This window comes from Anser anser (assembly GCF_964211835.1).
Source record: "Anser anser genome assembly, chromosome: 14".
Taxonomy (NCBI): Eukaryota; Metazoa; Chordata; class Aves; order Anseriformes; family Anatidae; genus Anser; species Anser anser.
Genome location: NC_139735.1, coordinates 17,692,022 through 17,717,316, shown reverse-complemented (window position 1 = coordinate 17,717,316; position 25,295 = coordinate 17,692,022). Strand labels below are relative to the sequence as shown.

The following is a 25,295-nucleotide window of genomic DNA, read 5'->3' as shown; positions in this document are numbered from 1 at the left end:
CCAGTAAGCCCCCCGTACCTTGGGCTGCACCAACAGCAGCGTGGGCAGCAGGCAAGGGAGGGGATTGTGCCCCTCTGCTCTGCTCTCGTGGGACCCCACCTGCAGCCTGCGCTCAGCTCTGGGCCCCCAGCACAAGAAGGACAGTGAAGTATTAGAATGAGTCCAGAGGAGGGCCACAAAGATGATCAAAGGGCTGGAGCACCTCTCCTGTGAAGAGAGGCTGAGGGAGTTGGGGTTGTTCAGCCTGGAGAAGAGAGGGCCCTGGGGCCAATGCTTGGAGGGGGCCTGCAGGAAAGCTGAGGAGGGACCCTTTGTCGGGGGTATAGTGACAGGACAAGGAACAATGGCTTTAAACTAAAAAAGGGGAGATTTAGATTAGATCTAAGGAAGAAATTCTTCATTATGAGGGTAGCGAGGCCCTGGCCCAGGTTGCCCAGAGAAGCTGTGGGTGCCCCATCCCTGTCAGTGCTCAAGGCCAGGCTGAATGGGGCCTTGGACAGCCTGGTGTGGTGGGAGGTGTCCTTGCCCATGGCAGGGGGTTGGAATGAGATGGGCTTTAAGGTCCCTTCCAACCCACACAGTTCTGTGGTTCTCAGCATGAAAGCCACATTATACCTGCTTATGAGCTGAAGATATTAAGAGATGAGGGCTGAAGTACGTCACTTAACACTGTTGACTTTTGATGTGTTGTGGGTATGGGTCAGGATGTGAAATCTTGTACTCCTAAGAAAATTATTCCACAGAGAGCTGTAATAACGTAAGATATCCAAATACAGCTCTTATGTGCAGGGCTGGCTATTATATTTAATTAGATGTTTGCAATCCGTTTCATGTTTTTGTTGGAAGTCTTTTGTGGAGCTTTTGAGTGTCATGTCAGAGCTTGAAGACATGTTTGCAGCTATAATGGTTTAATATTAAAATGATAAATGATCTATGAGTGGAAATCTAAATTATGTATAAAAACAAAATCTTCATGTAGAAAAATTTCCACTGCTCTGCATTTCTCAGAAGATGGCATAAGTGCCCATAAAATATATATGCGTATGTATATTATATTTGTCAAAGGTCTAAACTTCACGTTTCTGTTGTTATTGCTTTTGATCGAATTCACTTTTCAAGACTTCAGTTTTAATTTGTTACAACAGCAAAGTGGCAGTGCATTCTGCTTTAACAAGTCCTCACCATCTGCTAGAGTAGCAATGAACCAGCAGTGTAATCTTACTGTGTTGACAACTAGCTTAGTTAGGACTATTTAGGAATTGGTGCATTTTTGAAATAAATATTCTGCTTCCCCTGGGCAACCCATTGAAATTCTTTCCATCACTTGTAATTTATTCAGTGTAAAGGCAGGATTAAGTTTCATGTTGATGTTGCATGAATTAGCTGTGAAACCTTTGTCATGTCAGTGTTACACAGCGATTTCTCAAGGACGTGGCAGTAGAGAGGAGGTCAGATGAGTGGATCATAGACAGGTGTGGAGATGGAGTGCAGAAGGAAAAAATCCCAGTTTCTTCATTGAGGTATTTATTGAAGATGTGCTATGGTTGAACAACTGTAGGGTGACTGATTCCTGAATATTAATGTTTGTCTGTAATGTAATATGAGATAGGAGACAAACACCTAACAGTTTTTTTCTAAATAAAGTGGCATTGTCCACTCTGGAAGAAAAGCAATTAGATGTTGTTCAGTAAGTGTTTCCTAGTGAACTAGGATGCTGTGAAACAAGAGCCTGGAATTTGAGGACTGGTCTACGAATGGAAAAGATAACTAGGTGGTGATAAACAAGCAGGTTCTGCTATAATTGATTTGGAAGTGTATTCTGAAGCAATTCTTTCAAATTACCCTGGAGTTAAGCCACCACTGAGGAAAATCAAAAATTAACTCATTAAATGACATCTTTCATTTTATCCAGTGATGTGTAACCTAATTTAAGTACTGCTGCAACAGTAAATGAAAGTAGGACTGCAGATATTTGACAGAGACTGGGCTGGGTGAGAATTAACCCCTTGTGCAAAAGCAGTGTTCCACAGCGAAAACAGCTGAACTTTCCCCTCTGCTTTCCACTGGGTTTAAGTACACTAAATTATCCTGATTCATATCACAGAAGAGTTCATTGCCAGCTTCCCATGTGCAAACAGCAAAACACATCTGGCGTTTAAAATCTGCGTCTTCCTCAAAGCTCTTCTGCCAAAATGAGAGCAACTGTAAGGTGCTATGAGTCAACAGCCTGGCATGCTGGAGGTAGAAACAACTGTTTACAACTCATCAGAACTTCAAAAATGGTATGTTGTAGGGCAGAATGCATTTCAGGCTAAAAGCAGACATTCAATGCTTCTAAACTAGTAGAATTTATGTGAATATTCATGTTTGTTCATATTTTTTAAATCAATTTGGTTTGTTTGTAAACCATATATGTAATACATACATATATATATATATAAACAATAGGTTTTTCTTTATGGTCCAAACTGCCCCATCCTCAACTTGATAATGTTGTTTACCCATAGTTAAGAGTATGTTAGAATATGATTGTAACTATTGGCATGACTGGCTGTTAAAATGAGAGACGGGGCAATTTACATCTCATATATCCAGAAATTAAAAATGAAGGACTGACCACTTGACACCATTGCAGTTTTTGAAATAAAGCCTGCTGAGCTCAATTTGTTGTGGCTGCTAAATGACTCTGCTCACCAATTTGAATACATGATGAAATTCCTGTTGGAAGAAGGCACTATAATAATCGATGGCATAATGAAAGTGCCAGAAACTCAATAGAAATACTGTTCGGTTAACCTCTTATTTCAGAACACAGGTTTAAAATGGGCTTTTTGAATTCCACATATCATATTTGTTCTGACACTTGGAAAGTTGCTCCATTTTTTTTTTCTGATACTGAAATGTGATCAGAGCCATGTTAATTTTGGTCTTTCAACACACTATTCACTGTATTCTGTGGATAGTTATTTTTGCACTGTAGACAGTAACTTCTGTTTCCCCTCACAGCTGTATAAAAAAGCAGAATGAATGTTGATAGTAAGGTAGTGATGAAAAGCATTGCAGGCCACCATCAGTGGGAAATACACAGTTATTAACATCTTAGATATCAGGTAGTTTCCAACCAGAGGTTGAGAAACCAGAGGTGAGAGTTTTCTAACAATGGAAATTATTTAGTGTTTTAGAATTCACAGAAAAGGTCTCACCATGTTCTAATTATTCATCACCACGATTCTCTTTAGTCTTGCTCTTGGATAATTTCCATTTATGTGCCCATGTTAAAGCTTCGGTTCCTGCTTCTAGGGATCTGGATTTGAAAATGGGTAAAGCCTTTCTACCTGATTGATTCTCTCCAGATAGCCACGTTTAATATTAATTGAAATAAAACATGGTCAAAAGCAGTATCTGAAAGTAATAGTCAACAAAGCTGTTACTGTGAAAAAGTAATTTTTCCTTCTATTACCAATATTTCTCCCTTTTCTTCCTATTTGTCAGAAAGAAGCTCAGTGCAGATATGTGCAATATAAGTCAATTCCACTCTTAAACTCTTTCGGAAAGCCCTTACTTTTTTCTTACTGTATAACATTAAGTGAGTGTCCTGTGTCCTCTGTGTTCCTAATGCATTAAAAAGCATAAAATTTAATGCTGTAATTATAAAAGCATAAAGGAAGAAGCCCATTGTGTGTACTTGAGATAGGTTATTGTCTTTACTTTTCCAAATATGTTCTGTTATAGAAGCTGATTTCCTGAAGGGTTCTGTCATAGGCAGGCATCTGGCTGAGAGTGGTTCTAACGCACCAGGGTATGAAAAAATTATTTCCATAGCTCTAATGCATTAATTTTTTTTTCCTATTTTTGGCTTTGGCTTTCCTTTTCCTTAAAAGCATCAGTTTGCTGCAGAATCAAAAACTATGGAAAGAGACAATAGCGAATGTTCTCATTTGAAATAAGATGGCTTGTTCAGGTCAGAAAAGAGCTGCAGCAGGATATGTCCTGTCTCTTCCTTAAGCAATGGATGTTGCAACTACTAATCAGTTTGCATATCAACAGTTTTTTTTCTTACTCAGTAAAACTCAGAATAATCTATTAAACTGTTTTTGATATCAAAAAAATCACTTCTTTTTCTTCTGTATGTGGAAGGCTTTTACTGTCTTAGGTCTTAAGTAGTTTTACATGCCTTTTCAGAGAGATGTTTTCTATATAATGGTGGTATTTTGTTATTTGTTCGTCATTGCTGGAAGTCACAGGAGTGGCTTAGTAGGTGCCAGTTGTTTTAAGGAGACATTTCCTTTTTTCTTTTTTCTCACAATGAGGGAAGTAGGTTTTTGATTCCGTGCACAAAGCTGTGGCAATGAGATGTAATCTTGAAACAGGAGTGAACCCAATGAGACCAGAAAGTGAGCAAGAAGGCAAAGAGACCAGGGTTTTGCTTCCCCTCCAGAAGGTGGAAAAGAATAAGCCAGAAGAGCAAAGGAGAGAACAAAGGTCAGGGAAAATCTCAGTGGTAAGTAACTTAACATAAATGAGGGCATCCTAATGAACAATGTGAATTTTAGACCCATTATATTCACATCTGATGGTAGTAGAACAATACTGTGATTGAGGAAGGGTAAACCCTGCTCAACAAATGAAGTCAGGTGTCCAGCTCCAAAGGCCATGTATATCAGCTAGAGATATAACCCTACAAAGAATGGCTGCCATGGGGCCATGACTTTGACACTGCCTTCAGTTTGTTGTATTGATTTTTATTTTTATTTTGGCAAAAGTGAGTATATCTAATTAGAAAACTGAACATCCAGGCTGGTGGTCTTCAGCTGCTGCCCAGTGGATTGTTTCCCAAAGGCCAGTTAGATATTCCTCAAGTTATGATGAGGAAAAAAAAAATCTACAGTGTTCCTCAAAATACCTGAGACTATGTGGATCACAGTAGTTACTTTGAGTAGTGTTTCATACCTCTTCCTGAAATTGGTCTTTTTGCTCAAGTCGATGAAAGATGTTTTGTTGACTGGGTTCTTAAGTGCAGTTCCTCAAAACATTCAGGCAGCTGGCATTCGTCAACTCCCAAGTGTAGTAAGCTTTTGGATGAATACCTGGGTGTTCATGAATAAACAAAACTCTTGCAAATGAATGACTTAAGCTGTAGTGGTTATTCATGCTTACAGGATGCATCTGAGAGCATAGTAGTAAAAGTTTTCTTGAGGTCTTTAACCTGGAGATTGGTCCCTGGGAATATTGCCACACTACTTGATCATAGGCATGCCAGTGCTCAGACGTGGTAGTCTGCTGCAATAAGCTGAGATGTTTTCTGTCTCGCTGCTTGGTCAGTGTACTTCAGCCACAGCAGTAACTGCCATATGAATGTTTTATTTAGAACTGCTATTTGGTATCTATAAGGTACCCCCAGCCCTGTAAAGCTCCTACTTTACCAAACAATAGTGGATGCAGAGTAAGGATGATTTAGGTTACTGCTTGCCTGTAAGCAAACTTGGGTCTGTGATATAAAAACAGATTTTGAAAGGGATTTTATTGGTTTTAGTATGGTGTTCTGTTTAAAAGTGGATGTTAAAATATGCTTAAGGGATCCAGTATGCATTAGGAAGGGAGGAGAAATATAACTCTGAAGATTTGGACTTGGGTAGTCACATTCATGACTTGTCTTGGTGGGCCTCTAAAGGCTGTAGTTAAATATGTCAGCACTTTGAAATGATTAAAAGATAAACATTATGTGTCATGCAGTAAAATGAATAATTTTTTATTATTTTGATATTTGATATGTGGAAAAAAGAAGAAAAAATGTAGATTTTATGTGAATCTTTTCTTCACCTCCCCCTCCTATGCTTAGAGCAGATAATAGGCTTTCTGCACTTGAGAAATGGCATTTTATTCAGGTCACAGTTAATCTTACTGTAGGTAAAAATGGATCACCAAACATTGAGGCTTCCCCATTGCTGGCTGGGAGTCAGTGCTTGTCTGGCAAAACTATCTCACCATTTTTTTTTTAATCTTTCTGCTAATCTCTTGGGGTCCTTTTCCTAGCTATGAGCAGTGGCATGCCAATTTCAATTAACATTTCCTTTAAAACAAATGTTATCATCTGCTTAGTTCTTGTGACTTTCCATCCCTAACAAGGATAACAGCAGAGTGAAGGAGCTTGGCTTTTTTTTGTTCCTGTGTGATGTTGCATCTTGATGAACATCATTAACCATTATCTATCTGTGGCATTTCTTCGGGTTCCTTGTGACTTAAAGGTCAAGCCAAGGCCTGAAGACTGAGTTCTCTCTGTGAAACAGGGACATTTTCTTTCCCATAATAGATTAAAAGCCAAAGCCCATTGCTGTTAAAATGATGGGTTGCTTTCTAATCATGACCACTAGGCTACGGTTTGCTCTCGAGGCTTTTGGAAACTGGACCTGTGAACAGCACAGCAGAGATACTGATTGCATCTGTGTGAATAAATTATGTTGCAAGATGGCTGAATTTTATCAGAGGAAAAGACAGCAAGACAGTTTTGTTGAGTTATCCTGAAGTGTAGTTTTCTCGGTCTCAGGGCAAGAAAAAATATTTGGAAAATCATTTTGGGTTATTAGAAAAAACCTAGTTCTCTGAAATATCTTATTTAATTCTTTTAACCCTTTAACAATTAAGATATTTGTTTAAATCCAAGTACTTAAGATTTTTTTTTTCAATAAATCAAATGTTTTCTGCACTTCTTGCATTTGCTCCTGTATGAAATTAGAGGGTTGACCATGTTTGATATTTTCTTCTTTTCCCACCCTCCCTCTACAATCTCTCCAATTTTTCCTGAAATTGTTCAACTCTTCTTCTCCTGGCTCTTTTATCAATCTTGAGCCATATGTCAAATATGGAGCTGTCTTAAATAAGTGTGTGCGCCCAAATTTTAACATGTGGCAAAAACAAGTCAGACAAATAAACAGTTCCTTGTCCAATATGAATGCGTATCTGTTTTTCTCCCGCCTGTGAAGAAAGTAAAAAGAAATCTTAAGAGCTTATGGGAAAAAAGGCAGTTGGGAGAGGCCAAGAATATACACAGAGAATGGGAGAAGGTTTCAGTCATATATTCTGGGCTAAATAATAACTATTTTTTTTCCCTGTCAACTCATTTTTTTGTACTGATTTATGCTACTAAAGCTCTGTGATGCAGTAGTTTGTATCCAGGCGCATCCATACTTGCACATGATGAACGCAGAACCAGGTATTTCAATGTACCATCTGGCCGGTTTCAGAACCAGAGCTGGTGACTCTGCCAAACAGGAACTTGGTAGCTGGTGTACGAGATATCAGCGCTGTGCCTGGCCTTGGAACCTGTTTTTGACAGATGCAGGTTCCTGACGCTTTGGAGAAGTTTGCCAAGGCATCTATAATAAACAGAGCAGAGCAGAAATTTCTGAAAATAAGACACGGTGACTAGAATTGAATCCATTTGAATACACAGCTGGTCAAGGGGTATGGTCATGGCATCTGTGATGGGCCATAAGGGCCTAAGAAGCTTCTGAAGTAGTAACCTAAAAAGACGTTTAGTGCTGGTATTTTAAGTGTTTTTGAGAGAACTCCACTCTTTAGCTAAATCTCTAGGCCCTTTTGAGGGCCTCACTTGAATTTAATAAATAATTCGTGACGTTTTACCTAGTGTTTTCCACTTTTTTTTTTTAATTAACATCTACCTCCATTGATGTATTCATAATTCATTTATTCTAAACTCCTTTTCAGCTACTCAAGGAAAATTTTGTTTTATGTCACATTGGGAACAAGCATTCTAGAGCACTGAAGAGTGAAGGCTGTTATCTTATTCACATGACAAAGGCATATATTATTCATGCTATAATACCCAAACTGCAGGAATTGATAGATGGGACTTATATAGTCAACTCCCAAGCAAACTAAAATATATTTTAGAAATAAACTGCTTTTTGAGTGGTTAATTCAAAATCAGATGGATTACTGCAAGATACTCTATGTGATTATTTTTACTGTTGGGACTCAAACTACCTACATATATTTTCTCTCTGAGACTGGAAAAGTCTTAATGCATTTATTTTTCCTTCTGTTTGGGTGATTTAAAATCTGAAAAAGAGACCAGTAGATCAATAATTTAATGCAGTCAGATGAAAAGTGTCTTAACCTGTTGGTTCGATTGTAGGATATTACGGGGTCTTACATACTGAATGACTGCATTTAGACTGTATAATCCATATTCAAAATAACTTCCAGTGGATGGAAAATTGGCCTTTGTGGAAGAAATTTCAGTCTGCCTGCTTCTTTTATGCTGCATAGAAAGGTTTGGTCAGCATAAAGGAATACTACAGAATTATTCCTCCCTCATACAGAGGAATAACTGATGCTTGGAGACATTATGGCCAGAATGTTGAGAGTTTCTTTCAAGTGATTATTCAAAAAACACTCAAGTTATTTCAAGAATTATTCAAAACTTGTTTATTTTATCTATTCAAGATAACTTAAAAACAGTATAATCTTAAATCATGTCTGTCACAAACTTACGGGAAAAATATCCCAAATCAGGCTGCGTCTTCTGAAATATGCATAGTGAATGACCTTAGTAATGATTTAGATGGACATGTAGAATTACTGCAATAATATAGCAGTGAGTGTGTAAGTTGTTTACGATCTCTTGTGACCCAGAGAAGCAGCTAAAAATCTTGTCTCGTTCACAAATAGTTTGGTACCCTCAGTAGTTAGACTCCTTGTAGGATTTTTGAGGCTCGGTGGGTGGGTGGGTGCAGTTTCTTTCTTCATTTGTTGCTCTGTTAGTGAGTTTCAGACTGCTTACGCGTGTGTTTTTCAGAGACCAAATAGTGAATTATGTCTTTGCTGCATTCCAGATTTCTCTTCTTCTCTATGCATTTACAAAACTGAGGAACTGTACAATACTGAAGTCTGCTGATGAAAACTATCTTGGTTCTCTTTTGAGTATCAGAGTACAGTGTAGAGACTACAGGAAGCACTATTCCCTTGAAAATCTAACCATAGAATTTGATTTATTTATAAAAAGTAAGTTGCATTGTCATTTGAAAAATACGGCAAATTTGGAAATGCACTATTCGTGTTGCGTTAAGACCCTTCTTGCTATGTGCCGCTTGCCAGCACCTTACATCGGTGAATTTTAAATAATTCAGATTTCTTAATAAAAGGCAGGAGCCCTAAGAGAGGTTCTGACTGAGATTTCTGTAAACCTTCTGTGTTTGAGTGCATGATACGAAATTAACCAGTGGTATCATGCAGATGGTATGCATGCGTGACTTGTTTAGCTGTAACAACTGAAGAGATGACAAGGGTGTTGTTTAAGCCATTATCAATCTACTTAGCATTTGCTTTTAAGATACAGTGTGCTAGCTTTGATTACAGTTTTTAAATTCTTCTCTTCCACTCCTCCCCCCCTTTAATCTCCTTTCTTTCCACTGGAGAAAACCCTTCTTACCACCCAGAAAACTTCCATCTGACCCAAAAGATGTAACTTGCATGAAGCAATAGCATATACTTTATTTTCTCAGCATTAAGCTCAGAGATGAACATGACTGAAAAATCAATAACACACTTGGCCTGCAGCCTCGTCATCTATTGATTTACATGTCGTTTGTCTCTATAGAAAATGCAATTATTGCTTAAATACAATACAGTATTTTGCTAATAGGATACAAATGTCACCACTGAGTAAAAAGGTCACACTTGCATGTAAATGACTGTCAACCCAATCTCATGCTTGTTGCTGCCATTATTTGAGGAGGTTGTTAAGGCACTGGAGAGACCCAGTCTTGTTTCTGAATGATATTAATGGGAGCTCAGCTTTAGATTTACGTGATGTCAGTAGTTCCAATTCTCTGGCCTTAAATAGGTGTATTCTGCTTCTTTAGTTGTATAAAACGTAGTCAGGGCAGGTGACAAGTCGAGGGCTTGTTCCACCTGATGCAGTAGCAGTGATGGTGCAGTAGTTCCATTATTGGTGCATGTCTGGGAGGAGCTGTTGTGTCTTCCTCAAGGTTGTGCTATAAACCTAAAGCTTAACTGACATCGCGTGATTTGTGACCTGAACAGTATATAATATCCAGGCAGGAGCTTCTTGGAAGCTTTTGAGGGGTACAGAGTTGTCAGTATTTGCACCTTCTTTCTTTTTCCATCAGTGCAGTGACTGTGGTGAGTAGGGTGGCTGTGGTAAGCACTTGCTTCTTGACTGAAGAAGCAAAGCAGGAAAGCCATGTGTGCACGGACAAAATTTAAATAAATAAAAATAGAATGACTTTGAATATGTATTTTTGCCTGTATAGTTGAAAAATGGAGCCTAAAGAAGTTCTTCAAATAGCAAAAGTATTGTAAAAGTAATGTAGTTTTTTCAAGTTTGCTCTGACTCTTTCGTGGTGACTGCTTCATTGCAACTTGATATATGTTGTAACTTACTGCAATGTCTAATTTAGATGAGGAATTTATCTGAAGGGACACTGCAAGGTATTACACTGCAGAATACCTAGTGAGCAGCAGAGAGACGAAAACAATTCTTTTATTGAGACGTTTTAATTTTTAATTTTTATTTTTTGTAGCTTCAGTCTGTACCATGGATAAGTTCTGGGTCTTGTTCTTCTGGCTGACCGCCTGCACTGGAGATGTTAGCTCTAGCTCACGTAGAGCCTTGTACTGACCTACTGAGTCCATTGTTGGAGCTTCAGCTGTTCCCCTTGGCAGCTGTGCACCTCCTATCTCTGAGATCAGAAAGAATAGCAAGAGGATTGCTCAAGGGCAACGGATCGGAAACACCCATAAAAGATGCAGGAATGTGGTCGTGTGCTTCAGCTGCAGCATTTAGGATGTCAGTGTGATTTTTTTTTTCTTTATAAAAGTTGTTGGGTATAGGTGTGTACATATTTGAGATCTCACTAATGAAATAAGATATGAACATTTGTCTGAAAATAATATATATGCAAAATGCTAAACTGATAGGAAATTAATTCAGTTTTTAGATCATTACTTTGTTATGACTATCTCGGCCTTTGAGGGTAAGTTGATCAGTATTCAGCACTGTGTCCTTCTTAGCATGTATTAGTTAACCAAACAGAAAGACTCCTACAAAACATTTGTTCTCTCCCTGCCTCCCCCCAGCCTCCATCACGTTTGAGCTAATTCGAGTGAAGGAGGAAGGTGGCTGAAGTCAGTTGCTTCTTATTTTCCTTTCAAGGGTGATATTTCAGTTGCTGTGGAAAGGAAAAAAAAAAAAAGCTTGAATTTTGAATTCTAAATTGAAATTGACTCTAAGTTTAATGTGTGGACCCAGCAATGTAGTCAGATGCCAGAAGGTGTGTGTAGGGTTTTTTGCCCCATCAAAGAAAAATACTTTCTGAAGAAATGCAGAAAAATATACTCTAAAGCTAATGAGAAATTTTGCTTTGAAACTGTGGGTGTCTTACTGAGATAACATAGCACATCTCTTGACTGTTGCAGGACCGCTGCTGGATTACTGTCCCTGGATATTAGCATAGCTGTCTTTCTGCATGGAAAACAAGGTAGCCATGTTACTGTTCTGGATAGTAGGGGTGTGTTCAGATCTGTATTGCTCCTTATCTAAAACCTGACCTTTCTAAAACCAAAAAATGGCACGTGTCTTTCAGGTTAATAGACTTCTTCAGCTTAATAAACTTCTCAGTCTCTGCTAGTGGTAATTGTGAAAAGAACATCACTGCAAAGGCTGCGTGGGCTATGGTCATAGCTCTTCTTCCCCTGTGGAAGTGATACTGCGTCATAGAATCACCCAGGTTGGCCAAGACCTTCAAGATCATTGAGTTCAACCATCAGCCTGACCTACCAGGTTGTGTCACTTGACCATGTCCCTTAGTGCCACATCTAGACATCTCTGAAATACCTCCAGGCATGGGGACTGTCCCACTCCCCTGGGCAGCCCACTCCAATCCTTGGCCACGCTCTCCGTGAAGAAATTCTTCCTGATAAGCCATCATCTGGTGGGCTGTATTTAAAAGAATTCATAATTCTAACCAGGGGCAAAAGCAACTGAACAAAATTATATAAATTAGGGAGAAACTGAGAATGAGAGGGGTTATCCTCAAGGATGACTGTGGGAAACAGAAATGGGAGATGTAACACCTTAGTTCATCTTGTTCTATTATGGTGAACAGCTGCAATGTTTTCCAAGTGTGCATTGGGTTGAGAAGAAGGAAGTCCATGTTTGTTTATAGTAAGAGTCAACTGTGTGAAGGCTTGATCCAGCAAACAACTTCGGCATGTTTGCTGCTGTAGCATGGGTGTTTGAAAGGAATAACAATATCCTTTAAGATAGTAGTAGTTGAGTTGATTGTACAGTTAGGTTTAGAAAAAAGGTACCATCAAGATACTTTCTACCTAGATGACATAGGTGTCATTTTACTTTGAGTCAAGTATTTATTTTGAAATGCTCTCTAATCAGCTGCTGGTAGATACAGTTTTCCATGGATCTTACATTTCTTTAAATTTTCATATGAATTTCAATGATATTCTGAATTGGAAAAAATTGCAAGCAAAGGAAACAAGCTAAAGAGGAAAAAAAAAAAAAGAATTTTTTTGCAGTTCCTAAGGTTCTCTTGTACATATTTTCATGGTGTCACCAGGTCAAACTTGTCTGCATCTGACTGTCAGCTCCAGCCACATCTGCAACCCCCAGCTTAAAGACTCCCAGGGATTTCTGTTAAATTATCTTCTTGTATGTTGAAAACAGCACTTAAAAAATTTTTCACTAATGTGAGGAATGGACTCTCTCTCCCTACAAAGCTTGGTGAGAGCTGAGAACATCACAGAATACTGCAGGTAGCTCAGGAACAAAAAAGATTTGGACTGCTCTCATTTCAGTGTTTTTTAAACTATTTTTTCAATTTCTGCATTAATTCTTGCACCTGCAAGGCTATTTCTCTGCATTTGTTTGATGTTACCGTTTTTCCTTTTAACTTCTGTTTCCTATTTCATAAAGCCCTGCTTCCTATTTAATTCCCTCTCCTTGGTGACTGCCTTTCTATCTTACCTGAATCATTTATTCTGTTTTCTGGTGCCCATCGTTTTTCCTCCTGCTGCTGCAATGTTGCTCTGTTGTAGAAAGCCTGCTACCAAAATGGCAAAGTAAAGAAGAGGGAGAAGAAGCCAACCACAAATCAGGCAATGAAGCATGTGCCGCTGGTTAAAGCAGTCATGTTGGCTGTAGAGCAGGAAGCCAATGCCAATGACAAATGGCTAAGAGATGACAGTTTAAAGTCTAGAAAATTAAGCTAACAAAGTTGTTTTACAGCATTGTGCATGTACAGTTACAGCTAACTTCTTATCATCCCTGTTGGTGTCAAGTTTATGGCTGACAGTATTTCATAGAATCATAGAATATCCCAAGTTGGAAGGGACCCATAAGGATCATCGAGTCCAACTGCTGGCACCACACAGGTCTGCCCAAAATTTCAGACCATGTGACTAAGCACACAGTCCAAACGCTTCTTAAATATTTGGTAAAGATGAAGGTGGTACAACCAGCAAATGAAGGTGTGATGTTCTGAAATGGTAACACTAAGTACATGTGGGCTTTTCCTCCTCTCTGTTCTTAGTTGGTATTGGAGGTGCTTCGCGTCTAGGAAAAAAAATAATTCATGTACTTAAAGGAGGTCTGTTATGTAGAACAGCAGCACTGGCAATTCAAGGAACGTGACTTTTCTAGTAACTTTTCTAAATGAAGTTTGGTAAAGAGCACTTTTTGAAGAGATAGTGTCATGTTCTTTAATTACTAAAACATGAAAATGATAACCACACTTGAAGATCTTAGCATGTGCCCATCTAAAGGAGATTAGAAAAGGATATCTAGAAAGCTTTCCTTCTGTTTCCCGTGGTAACTTGCAACAGTGCTTTATACCATTTTGAACAGCATCAAATACTAGAATAAAACTGGGTAGATGCTTTCAGGTAGTCATTCTGCAGTGTTAAGGTCTACTGATATTATTATTCCTTCAATACTTTTTCAATGGAGAATATTGCTTCAGTCCAAGTAGTGGAATTACCTTAGAATAAGTGTGCAACAGAAGTGAGAAGAATCAAGCCAGGACGCTTAATTTGACTGTAGTGAAGCACAGACTTTTTTCTGCCTCTCAGAGCTCTGTACAAGTTTATGAGCAATAAGTTAGTCATTGATTTTAAAAAAATACTACCGCACTACTTTGTACAGATTTAATATATATGAGATACATATCAAGGAAAAAAAACTGTATTAGACAAGTACAAATCTTCAATTTCTCAACACTTAACATAAATAATTGCTGCACTATGAAGATTTAAATGGGCATTGCCACTTTTATAATTAATTCTTTTTGTTTCATCCCCCTTACTAATTGAAAATGGGCTTTCAATGCAGAATGCTTTGAAATTGTGTGAAGAGATAGAATTGGAAATGAACTTAATTAACTACAAACTGTCCAAATCAATCAGTGTTTCACAGTGCCTTTGTAATGTACAGAGTTCATAATTTACTTGGGATTTGCCGTAACACATATGCCATAATTGCCAAGTAATCATGCTAAGAGGGTACAAAATTCAGTGCTGCATTCTGATGCTCTATTGGGATGAAATGTCTGTGCTTTCACATAGCACATTGGATTGGGGGCAAAAGGCTGTATTTTTCCATTAACAAAACAGAGGACTTCTATAAATTAGGGCATTTCTCCAAGTCTGGCAGGGCTTTCAGATGTTAATAGCTAGTGAGAGAAAATTCTTTGAATTCTATGTTCAAGCAATCTGGCATTTCAAATGGTAGTGTTTTTGCTACACCATCCATGGTGTTTGCAACATGGAAACCATAAGCTTATAAGAAGATCAGGAAAAATAAATCCCCTGCAAAAATGTTTTGCAAAATGTCTGTAGTCTCCAGAAAGTTTTGTGGAGTAAAGCTTCTGCAGAATCAAGGCTGTTAGGTAGGTCTTCATAAGTATTTTCTAGCCAGAATTAAACTCGTTATAAAACCTAGATGAAAAGTTGTTCTGAGGTTTTAATTTGCCTTTTCCCCTTTTACCCAAGCAGAATTAGTCTCTAGGTACATTATTGATGGTATGGGACTGTCCCGTGACCTCAGAGTATTTGAGGCCTCAGATCACATACTTTGTGTGCAAGTCTTACTCTGCCTCCTCAATCATGTGCACAACTGACTTGATGCAGTAGCTTGTCTTTTGGGAGCCAGATGTGCAGCTGCTGCTAACTCGCTTGTTGATGTTGTAGAGCGACTCACACATGGAAAGGATGTGGTATGTACGGTTGTTGGGAAGCGAGTATCTTCAATAGTTTGAATCTCAAGGCGAGCTACCGGCTTCTCAATCATATAATGATGCTGTTCAAGGTAGTATTCCAATCTTAAGCTATATGTATCTTCTAACAGATTCCCCCAAATGATTCTTCATTACTGCTGCTTTGATCCTGATTGCTGTGCAGGGTATGTATTTTGTCTGTCTTCCTTAGAGGATCGCTTTCTTGTTTACACCTCTTGTAAAATGATATGGCTTGTCACAAATTGAGTTACTCTTTAAAAGACAGGACATTGCTTAGGTTTGCCTTTGTACCTGGTGAATGCTTCCTTCTTCCTGCCTGCATTCTTATTGTGCTTACACTTTGAGCATTCTTCCCAGAAACGTTTTGTTTCTTCATGCATCTGCGTTGCTCAGATTCATCATTTTTGCAATGTAACCCATGGTGGCAATGTCTAACACACCACTTACAAGCTTACCTGATTTGAGCACTTCTTCAGTTGAGAAATTCCTCTCTACATTACCCCACTGCATTTCTATCAGAGTTTTCTATATTTTTCTGCAGCCCCTAAATCGCTGATTTCAATTAAACACAAATCTTGAATTAGAGATTCTAGAAGCCTTCCAAAATGGTGTGTCTGATCCAGAAGTCTTGAAAGTTTTATGCTTCAAAAGTTTCTACTTCAATTAGTCATACAGAACTGAAATCTTCCAGTAGTTTGGTTCGTACAAGAGTGCTTGTATTCTTCAGATCTCTCTGACATAGGCTGATAACAGACTTGTTTTCTCTCACTGCATTGTATACTCTTAAATAAACCTAATGTTTTTGACTGGGTAATATTTGAATAAAAAAGCAGGGCATGGCTGTCTTACAGTCCTTTACAGTTCCAGCTCTGTCTCCCTCTGTGAATAGACTAACTTCTTCTCTGACCTTTTTTGAGGTACTGGCTTCATCCATGAACATTTTAGTTGCAGTGGCATGGGAAACCTCTTCATTCTTACCACTCTTCTTGCTTCCTTTTACTTCTGTTTCTAGCAGTGGTATGTCCTTTCCTTTCAAACACAGTGTTTGGAGGTGGGGGTCAATGAGAAGTCTCTGTTAAGAATTGTAACTGAAGCTTTGGTGAAAAGAAAGTTAAAATAATAAATGCTAGCTGGAGGAACTTGAGAAATATGAGAGCACTGTGTCTCTTCTTAACAAATATTTGACTTGCTGGCAAAATCTGTTCATCCTGAAAGCTCCAAGGGCCTCTGCTAGAGGGTCAGAGATCCTTATCCTCTAGAGAAGTCCTTTTTTAACTGTGACAAAGCTGTTGATGATAATTGCTGGTTGTGGGACACAGGGCTAAAAGGAATCCTGTTCATGCTGAGTTCTGGCCCTTGTCTCAGAGGACCTCACACATAATTTATTTCAACAACAGACTGTTTCCAGTTTATCTGTGACTTAGTCTTTTATTCCTGTCACCAGTGCAGTAACCCGATTGCTCTGTTCTGGTATATATGACTGGTACAAAACACCCTTGCCCTTCTCAGAGAGTAAATTCTGAGAATGTACCAATAAACTGTTGTTGCACAGTACAGTAGACAAGACACTGTAGGCCCAATGGATCTTTGTGGTATCATCTGTATATGAATTTGCCTTATAATGCATTTTCAGTCTTAGATGTACACACAACTCGTCTATGTGGACATCACATTTCAGGCATTATAAACACAAGCAGAAAAAAAATAATCCAGCAACAGCAACCTAAGCTGAAAGAGAAACAAACGGGTGGCAAAGCAAGTGATTTGGGATCTTGCTCTTTTCAGTGTGTGTTTGTTCCTGGACACTTTTACCTAAGTGTTCTGGTGACAGCACTGGGCTTTAGCTTCAGTAATTGTTTAATTTTCCTTATCTCAGTGAGGCATTTATCAAAAGATACATATCCTTTCTTAGACCTCACTGTGGTAGTCAGAATGAATGGAGAGCTTTTTGGTCTGTAAAAATATCAGATGTGCTCATCCAAGCAAAGACCTTTGTCAGTGCCCCAGTTCCATTAAGCTGTTTTTGGCATAGGAGAGAAGGATGAACATGCACTGTTGGACATTCTTATTCTTGCTTTGGGTAATGGCCCAATGTCTCCCTATGTCTACTGGAAATATCTCATGTGAGGTATCCACAGATTGCTTTTTAATTTTTTTATAGCTATATTTCAGAGGAGAATTATCAACTCGTATGTCATTGTCCTCTGACTTTTGGGGAAAAATGAACAAAAAAAGGTAACTGCCACAGTAGGGTAGAATTTCTTACCTTTATTTCCTCAGTGTTTGGCTTTGCATACTTTATTTCATTTCTGTCGTTCTACTTTGTATCTATCTATATTAAATTTATAAAAATCCTGCTCTGTTCTGATGGTGTCTTCTCATGTCAAACTATTTCATTAGCATTGCATCTACTGTATTTGTCAAAGAGACTGATGAAAATGTTAAATAAGATGATAGATCTTAAGGGATTCCACCAGGAATTCTCTCTGCTTTGCTTTCAGATGTGCACTTGCGACAGTGAGGTCAGTTGCTTTATTTACAGTTCACTGTAACTACTCCCTATTTCCAGCTTTCCATTTAAATGTTGTAATGAAGTTCAGATGGAGGCTTTGCCATTTCTTCTAAAAGTAACTTTAATTATTGGATTAATTTGACTTGATCTGTCAACTTGATAAATGCACATTATATTTTTCTCATCTTCTGTTACCTCTGTCTTTATACTTTTTCTGAGAAATACTCAGTAAAGGCTTGAGACCCCTCCAACAAGTCTGTTGAGGCTTGTGTTTTTATCTGCAGATACAGCATTTGCTATTCTCTAGTCATACAGTTCTCAAGCTTCAGCTAATAGATCTAGGATATAATTATTTCAGGATCTGTGGCATAATTTGTTGCCTTCTCCATCCCAGAACTCTGAACGTTATATTCTACAAATGCATGCGTGCTGGACTCCTGCAGTTCTGATGCAAAATCTAGGGTGTCTGCAATGTACAAGAAACGTGATGAACTCTACCACCTCTGCATGATTAAGGCTAGCATACATGCCTCCATAGGTTTCATTTTTGTTTTGGTGGTGCTTTTTTGTTTTCTTGTTAGTTTGTGTTTTAAAGAGGCAGATAAAATGTTGATTTCCAGAATGTAATGGCTCCTCTTTGGTGTCCATGTTTCCTTGGACCCAATAACTAAGGTGGCCAGAAGCACTGAGAACTGTAGTCAGTCTGAGGGTTTGGCTTCTGCCCTTGGGATTTGTGAGGATGTTTGGAAGGAGCATGGGACTGTGCAACCTCACTTCTAGCAATTGTGAATGATGGTATAAAGCTATAGCTTGGAAAGTTGTTGGCAAGATAACACTGTTTCAGAGAGCACTCAAACAAGAGTACTGGAAGCCCCACTTGCAAGATAGTTTCATGCTATGAGTTCGGCAAAAATTGTGGAAAAAAACCACCTATTTAAAGAAGGGGAATAAAGCTGGGCATTAACAGGACTCCAGTTAGTGTCTTTTCCTGCCAGTGACAGCTCTTTGCAGTACTTGTGTTGCTCTAGGCACTGTAACCTGGCCTTGAAAATGCTCAGTTGAACAAGCTGGCTTCAAGTGATATAATAATGAGCACTTCTCATAGCCCAGCCAAGTCATTATGCTTGGGGTATTCCCTCCAGATGTTCACCAAAATGTGCTCATGCTTCTTTTGCCAGCTAACCGTATGTCAGGAGCATATCCTTAGCTTGGTCCAGAAGGGATTAGCTGGCAGGATGGAGTCAGCAAGAACTGGACTGTCTGGCTGGAGCAGTTATACGAGGAAAATGAGAAGCTAAATATCTAATAAGTGTGATATAAAATGCCGTCCAGAGAGCGGAGGTCAAAAAAGCCAGCAGGCACAGACGGGTTTGTGGGACTGCCAAAGAGAAGTGACTGCATTCAAGGTGCGTAATTCATACTTAGGTAGTAATTGCTTTGCAAGCTGTCTGGATAGGGAGGCCAGTGACAGCTGAATGGACACATACCTGGGTCTGAGCCCAGCCTGCGAGCTCAGGGAAGTTTCCTGGGAAGCAAGTTCCAGCCACTTTCTGGATGGACATGAAGGTGACACTTGCTCTGATATAGGCAACAAGCTGTCCAGCCTGGAAACTGCCAGCTGTCTTCACTTCAAGTGCAGCATTGCTGCCATCACAAATACAACAACCAGGCCCTGTCCCTCGTAGCAATAAGCCTGAAAACCTGAATATTTGACGTATTAGGAGTAAAGAAGTAGGTTCCTGTTGACTGTAGTGCTGAGCTGAGTGCTTAACTTGGACAGGTGAATGTTCCCACTGACGGTCGATGCTTCTATTGAGCAGACAATTTGATGAACAGGCACCAAAGCACTGTTGTGCATAGAGATGTTGCTATTGATTCAAGGGAGCTTACACCCATAAGGGATTTTTTTTTTCATCACTTACTAAGAAAGAAGGAGCAGTAGATAAAGATGAACTTCATCAGAAGAAGGTTACTGCTGGAAATCCTTTTGTTTTTGAGTCTAATGTACGAGAACTCAGACAAGACTGCCTAAGCAGAACAAAACAAAAAGGCAGCTGATGCTGATAAAGATTCCAGACACTGCTTTTTAATCCTTAGAGCTCCAGAAACAGATGAAGGGCAATTCAATTGCTCTTAATGATACTCTACTGAATACATGCTTTATTTCAAAAAAGCCAACTGCTCTAAATGCCACTGACAAATACAATAATAATGTATAAGTGTCAGTGTTGATGTAAAACTATACACCATTTTCCACATTCTGCGGCTTGTAAATATCAAATAGTTCATTTTGATATACAAAACAACAAAAAAAAAAGCTGATGGGGTTTTGCAGTGATTTGTAGTATCATCCTTAAATTTATTTTTAATTACAGATTTGTTAGTGCAATATAATTTAAAAAGAGTAGTGGATGGATTTTTTAATGGGTAAGGCTACACAGAAGTACGATTCTTCGAGATCAAAATAAATGTTTCTTTGAAGTCTTGCATGTTTCATGCTGAGCAGATGCCTTGGGGGGATTTTTCATGAAAAGAAATCTGTAAGATGCAACATTGTAGTTGAGAATGGTTTTATGTATGTTACTGTGATGTATTCACATGCACATGCAAGAATATGTGTATAGGTTCAAGTACGAAGTTAAACTAAATCATCTGCAGTCTGTCCTAGATAAATATCTGTAATTTCAGAAACAGAGGGAAATTATAGCAAACATCCTCTGTTGGTGACCATCTCTTACAAAGAATTTTCTGGGGATCAGTGCAGATATGGGTGCTGTACAGGCTATGGACATGGCAACTCAGCATTCCTGCTGCACCACTAAGTGCAAAAGAAGGTGCTTATGCAATGTTCACGTTAGTAGAGTTGTCCTGACTGAAACAAATTCCTTTAGGCCCTCTTATGTTTCTGTCACTGCCTCAGAATGTTAGGACATAGCACAGAGCTCTCTAATCTGTACTCTCATTCTGAAAAATTTTGGTAATAAAAGGTTTGCAGGAAGATCAGTTTTTTGTTTTAGTTAAAACATGCAAGGAACTTCCTCAATTTTTGATTGTTGGCAGTCTCTCCGGAGCTGGAGTTTGTATGTATTTGGACCATCAAGTTTAAGATCCACAAAACCCTGCGTGTCATTCTTAAATTCAAATCCATTTTTTAACCCAGTGATACCTTGAGCTTCTGCAACAACCCAAGGCAGCAAGTTGCACAATTTATTATTACTTAATATATTAATATTAAATTGGGGTTTTTCTTTTTGTTTAAACTTGCTGCTACTCTTTCTGATTGTGCTCAAGTTCTGGATTGTGAATAAGTTTTATATATTCATTTTCTTCAAACTGTTTATGGTTTTATACACTTCTGTTAGATACCCTCCATTGGCCTCCCCTTTTTCAAAGAGTAGGGAGCCTGTACAGAGTGAATCTCAGTCTTCTAGCACTTAGTCCAAACCATACTGAAAGTCAATTTGTCACTGTCATGGAAAGAGATAACGTGGAGTCAGATCTGGAAATTGTGAATAGCAGTAGTTAGAAAATGTCTTTACTTGGATTAATGGAGTAAAAAGAAGAGATAAAGTCAAAGAATGTTTCCTTGAAATTTAGTAGCACGCAGGAGACTTAAGAGTGGGGATCTCTCAAAACAAAGACAAGCACTGTAAATAAATTTCAACTAAAAGTACACTTACACCCCTCAGATTTCATAATAGCATCCAGATAGCATGTATTTTAGAAGAGTGGTAGCAAATATTTGAATGTTATTTTAACAACCAACAAAACAGCAGAGAGGAGAGTGAATGTCTTTAGGTGGATTGGAATCATCTTTTGACTGTAACTATGGAAGGTATTTAGAGCAACAGCAGGATATAATTATCCATTATAACATAATCTAGATCTCAGATATGTGTTAGTATGCTCTAAAGAAAAGGGAAGAGAGGAGCCCTAGAAGCCTCCAAGAAGAATAGACATGAAGATAAACGGAAAGCACTTCATAAGCATAAAGGATGTGACAAATGAGGAAATTGGGTACCAAGAACAGTACAATTCCCAATAACAGTTGGGTACAATAACAAAAAAGAAAGCAAGAGAAAATGGAGGAAAAAAGTGGTGTCATGTGCCTACCTACATTTCAGCTAAAAGATTTTCAAGGATTTTGAAGTATTTAAGGAGCACACAAACATCGCAAACTGCAGACAAGAAAATTGTGAGGATAGTAAACAATGACAGTGTATTTCTTAAAAATACCAATGAAATGTATGATGATGGCCTCATTTGGAAGTGAGACTTAAAGTACTGAAGATGAGATACTCAGATGTGAGATTGAATATTCAAAGATAATATAGTTGTTGCTAAATTATTATTGATTGGTTTTGTAATCCAGGTTTATCACTAAATAATGGTAGAATTGTGGATTGACTGCATGCTTAAGCCTCTGACATCTAAACACAATTACTGGCTTCTCTGTTGGTAATTGTGGGGGATGTTTTTAATTCTTCTACAGTAAAACATGCTGCTGTGGGAGATTATGGGTTGGGTAAAAAGCTTCCTTTAGAAAATAAATTCAAGCTAGCTGATGATGGTCTTAATCCCCCTGGTGCATGCACACTTGAGCTCTGTCACGCTGGAGGCAGCAGCTGTGAGAGGTTCCAGCTGAGTTCCCGTGTTGTGGGAGGTACTGGACACAGACAGTGAGAGGCAATCTCTGGTTCAGAATATTTACAGTCAACGTAGGTAGGAGGAGTGGGGTGTGGTGATGAAGTAGCTTTTTTCAGGTTAAACAGCCAAGACTTGATTGTATTTCAAAAGAGAAGTGTGAATGCTTTTTGGAGTGTGAAGGGAGCAGATGACAGTGTGTGCAGGAAGAAGCCCAGCCTGAAGGCAAGCTGAGGGAGAGGCCTGCAGCCCAGGGAGAGCTTCTTGTCCCTGCAGCTTAGGGGGCTCGCTTCCCACTCTAAACAAAATTGGGAGTTAGCATACAGATATCACCCAAAGCCAACAAACATCTGAAAGCTAATAATCACTTCATATGAATGAGTTTCCTTAATTCTATTTGTGAGAAACTTTTCCTGGTGTAGGTATTTTGGTCTCTCCATTGGGTCAATAACATTGCTTAAGCAAGCATTGCTGAAGCCTTCAGTAACTGTGCACAAGTTCCCGAGGTGGAAATCACTTGCATGTGAAAAGGCAGCGTATGTTAGTGTAAATTAACGTGCTTTCCTGCCCTCCCAAAGGCTGCTGAAGGGAGCAAAGCCTTTCCGTCGCTTCTAGGCCAATCCCAAGCCTGGAAGCTCAGAATTATTAAGCAATATGGTGTTACTTGCAAGGCAGTAGTATCAGGACAGAGATTTTAGGTTCTAAACACTTAATAAGAGAACAAAATCATGCTGCTTAATTCCATATTTAATTTCTTAGGCAGGTTATTTCCCTTCTTTCAGAAAAGCCATACGTGTTCAACTGAACCTCATAAGAACTGTGATAAAGTTAGCTAAAAAGCTTGTTTTCGTTGTTGCACTCATTCCTGCTTTAACAATTAGTGAGATAGACTGATAAACATTCTCTGATTCATTTAAACTGTTGAGCTATTTGTTGTGGTCATTCCTAGTTTGGTTTAGTTTCCTCTTAGGAAATTCCTCTGTTCTTTAAGAGATTGACCTGAGCTAAATGTCTTGAATAACAAGAATGAAGGGAGGAGAGTGGAGCCCAGTGAATATTCCTTGTACTGCTCTTGAGTATTTACGAGCTCTAACTTCCTCTGAAACAAGGAGGGAGCACTGTCCATTTTTGCTGGACGCAAATGTGTTGCCGCCAAACTATCCCTTCCTCTGTCATGTAGGATGGCAGCGGTGCAGGCCTGTACAGCAGCAGATGGCATGGCGGTTAGCCTTGGAGGAGAAGGAGACTGCAGTGGTGGTGTGAAGGCCGTGCTCGTGCGCTCGGTCTCACATTCTGCTCTGCCCGGTGTGAGAGAACATCAGCTGAGCTATGAGTAGAGCTTGCTGAAAAGGTGGTTGACAGATGAAAAGAAATTGTAACAGAAATTTTAGAAAGGTCCAAGCTAAATTTCTTTGGTTACTGTTCATCTATTATTTATTGAATGCTTGTGTGCTGTACACAGCATAATGCATTACTGATAAACAGCTGTGTGGGTAGAGGGTGGCATTTTTTTCCTTTTTTTTTAAATTTTAAATTATGATTTTCAGGTATGTTTCTTCATCAGATTAAGCAAGTTTTCTAGGATCCTATCAGTGAACGCTATCTGGCCAAAAATCAGTGTAAGAAATACAGGAATCGGAAAGAAATGCCGTTTCTCTGAAGTATGTGTCAGCTCCTGTAGCCTTCAGTGAAGCTAGGATTTCAACCATGAGGAAAGAAGTGAAGTTGTTTCAAGTCTCCAAATGTATTGTTTTTCGTAAATACTCAGGATAAAACTAAACAAACAGTGCAGGCCCTGAAAAGCCATGATGATTTTGAGGAGATAATAGCTGCTACTATCATCTATAATACAGCTTCTGAGAATATAGGCAACTAAGATAATTGGCTATATAATTAGGAATTACTTGCCTCCGATTTTTGTGCCTGTTCTGTGGCTTAGAAGCATGGGAAGGTAGAAGTTTACACTACATAATATAGAAGCCAAGAATCTGCTTGAAGAACTATTCATGAAATGTGTAAGTCTCCATGGTTTTTCATTAGTCCATAATTTTATCATAGGTTTATTGAGTCGAATCACTTGAGGGAATATGAGGAGTTAGAAAGCTCCCTTGGCATTACTATGCCAAGATGTGGTATTTCTGCTTGCTTTACAGCAGTATCGAGTGCCTTGGCAGCAGGCAGCAAAAAATTGAGCTTTCTACTGTCGATGTATTCTTAAGTGCAAATTGTTACTGAACATTAAGGCTAATTTTTGTTTTTTTTTATTTTTCCAGGAGTATACATCAACATTGTAAGCCCAGTCAATAGTTAATTTTGCTACAGTTGCTTCTGTACAGCCTCCATAGTACTCAAAGATGCAGATCTTCCTGTTTCTTTTCAGACATTAACTGACAATGCAGTAGCTATCTGCAGCATATACATGTGTATATATATATATATTTTATATATATATATCTCCTCCTTGAACAAATGAAAAGCACCAAAGAATGTTCCACTCCATTGTTTTGTGATAATGTATGTGTGGAAAGCAGCTTATCCTAAGTCTAGGATAAGCCTGTCCTTCAAATGTACAATAAAGACTTGCTTTTGAAATCTTCAGATAGGAAAATAGAGCTAGCAGCCATTCCATCTGTTTGAATAAGCAAATCTTGTGCTCGAGAAGTTCTGTAGTTGCTCTGGAAAAAGCTATAAACAGTATATTGTTTAGTTTTGAAAGACATTCAGCTAATGTTAAATTAACATGGCTTTGGTGAAGTTTGTTTCTTAGCATATTTAAAAATATTAATAATAGTTTTATTTTAAGAGTTCCCAGATTTATTAATTTCTAAGATAAATTGAGAGAGCATTCA

The 25,295-nt window shown here is 38.6% G+C and overlaps 1 protein-coding gene across 12 annotated transcripts in view; it reads left to right on the top strand.

Moving 5' to 3' along the window:
• Positions 1–25,295, top strand: part of LOC310881738 (uncharacterized protein) — a 796,919-nt gene that overhangs the window by 214,982 nt on the left and 556,642 nt on the right. For 6 of the 12 annotated variants that reach the window (XR_014572528.1, XR_014572545.1, XR_014572548.1 and 3 more), the window contains exons 11-14: positions 3,733–3,799; positions 4,319–4,501; positions 10,566–10,831; positions 11,461–11,522. The exons of 3 other annotated variants lie outside the window; for them this stretch is intronic. The gene's annotated coding sequence lies outside the window, so the exon portion shown is untranslated. Of the gene's footprint in view, positions 1–1,406; positions 2,087–3,732; positions 3,800–4,318; positions 4,502–10,565; positions 10,832–11,460; positions 11,523–11,547; positions 15,362–25,295 lie in introns of those variants that run through there. 3 more of the 12 variants (XR_014572552.1, XR_014572556.1, XR_014572539.1) reach the window with 3 other exon arrangements.